Here is a 2,512-nt window from a genome sequence, read left to right on the forward strand (position 1 = left end):
AGGAAGGGAGAAAGGAACATGGATACAGACTATGCCTTCTGCACCGGCCACCTCACAGCGCGAGGCCAAGAGAGAAGGGGGATTCCTGGAGAAGGTATGGTAATTTACAGGGATAGGTGAGGGGGAGGTAAGGGTTGGTCCCTTAAGGGAGGATGGCAGGGTGGGAGAAGGAGTGGATTAGAGTGGGAGGCTGTCTTATAGGGTGGTGGTTGGGTGGTTGGGCGGTGAGGAGAGATCCTGTGGATCAGAGTCCTCAGAAAATGGTGCCTATAACCCAGCAGGGTTAAATGCTGGCAACCATGTTTTACCACAAAATGGCGACTGTGCCTGTGATTCAGCAAAATTGCAGGTTGGTGTGGGCCAAATTGGCAACTGTGTAATGTCACAAGGTGGTGACCAAGATGGCAACTATGACATCACCAGGCAGTGACTATGTGCCATCACAAACTGATTGCTTACTGAAAAATGGCAGCTAACAGGGGAGAGCAGATGGAGGGATGGGAGTGCAGGAAAAAGAAAGCCTAGACATAAAGGACTTCCGACCATGTACCAGACCACTTACAAAAGTCTTGGGCCACTTAAACCCATTATCATATCGAGGCCAAACAGGTGTTCAGGACATAAGTCCTCCACTAGCTTGGAGGCTTGGCTTCCCATGTCTGGTTGGCAGGCAAGAACAAAGAACAGGAATCATGTGTCCACATTTTCCTAATTAATAATTCAGGAATGGGGGTTAAGAAGTAGGAAAAGACATCTCAATTCCTTTGCAAAACCAGAGCACAACCTAGTCATTCAGGGAGGTCCCATTGGACTGGAGGACGTGGGTCACCAAATGCTTGTATTTTAGATTCCAGTGGACCGGCAGAGCACCCAAGTTCGGAGAACAAGAAGCTGAAACCCACTAACAAAGGGAAAAGGAAGGAGCTTACCCAGTGCTGGAGCATGGAGCGAACCCATGAAGGTGGCTGCAGGTGGCACATGGGGTTGCCAGGCAGGTGGAGGTGCCGGCTGGTGCAGTTTTCTGTGGCCTCAGGCAGAGGTTACAGCAGGGACAGGAGCATTAAGCCAAAACAGCAATGTCAGGCCTATGGCTGAAGAAGCCCAAGTGGCAGGTGGTGCTGGCACTGGCAGCAGACAGCCGGGCGGGCAGAGGTGCCTTCTGTGGCCACTGTGACACAGTGGCGTCCTGCACACAGTGGTGAACAGAGCCACAGCTGCAGCCCAAGCACCACCTAGTGAGCCTGGCAAGGGACCTTGAGAGTGAGTGGCTGGTGTGTCAGAGAGTCTGGGATTCAAAATAGAAAAAAAAAACGAAAACAAACACAAAATTTCTCCCGGGTTTTGGCACCAAATGTAATGCTGAAAATTGAGCTAGGTCATTTGCAAAGGAGGTAAACACCAGCCAGGTTACCAAAAGCCTTTGCTTTAATCATACCTGGCACCTTCAGGGAGAAGTCTGTTGGCCATGCGGGAAGGAACCAATGAGCCACGTGACTGGAGATTCATAGGTAGGTTGGCAAAATCATGTGGCAGGACAGAAGTACCAGTGTTTTAAATGGGGGGCCTTGGGGTGGAGCTAACAGTGTGGGAAAGCTGATTTTCTTGCAACATCTGGAGCCTCGCGATGCCTGGGGTCTCACAGCACCTAGATTCTCGCGATATCTCTGCTTCTGGCTTCCAGGGTTCCACCTCTTGTTCCTGTTGCAGGATCACAAGGGGGGAAGGAGGGGCCCCGGCCTATCAGTTTTATTGGTTGTGTTCTTATCACAGTAGAGTCTTTTTGGCATAAGTATTCATAGGACAACAGAAGTATTATTAGGAGCAGAGGCAGATTTTATCCAAATGTCTCATCCCCCATGGACTGGCATGATTCAGAAGTAAATTTGCAGCTTGCCAGTGAATTAAATGAACATTCAGTCCATTATCCATGGTAAATGATTTAGTGAAAACAGAACACAGCTCATTGCTTCATGGCCTGGAAAGTATCATATGTGGAGCTTTGCCTACTGTGCCGAGAAATTTTAGCTGTGCCTTGTAAGAGATATAGCTCTTTCAGATTTATATATTTGAGAAGATAGTAATCACTGGTTGTCAGGTGAATTCATGTTTTTCTATATGTCCTATAAAAATTATCATGACCATAGAAATTCCATTAGGATTTGAGGGCAAGGAGAACTTCAGTAGTAGAAGCAAAAACAATGAGGATTCATAGGGGCCCAAAGGGACTCACATATGGCTTCAACAAACGTCCCAGTGGTGATGGCCTTGGGTTATTTTTTACTTTAATATAATATCAAATATCTTCTTTTGGTTTTTCTTAATGTTTTATATTTGGTTTTGCTTTGTTTTATTTTTTAATTTTTTACAGTAGCATAATTTTTATTTTTTATTATTAATTTATTTTTAATTTTTATTGGTGCATTTTAGTCATATATCTTAATAGGGTACAAGAAAGTAGTTGCATGCATGCACACATCACTCACTTAGCCTTCCCCCAATTCCCACCCCATTC

This window comes from Muscardinus avellanarius (genome assembly GCF_963383645.1).
Source record: "Muscardinus avellanarius genome assembly, chromosome: 1".
Classification (NCBI taxonomy): domain Eukaryota; kingdom Metazoa; phylum Chordata; class Mammalia; order Rodentia; family Gliridae; genus Muscardinus; species Muscardinus avellanarius.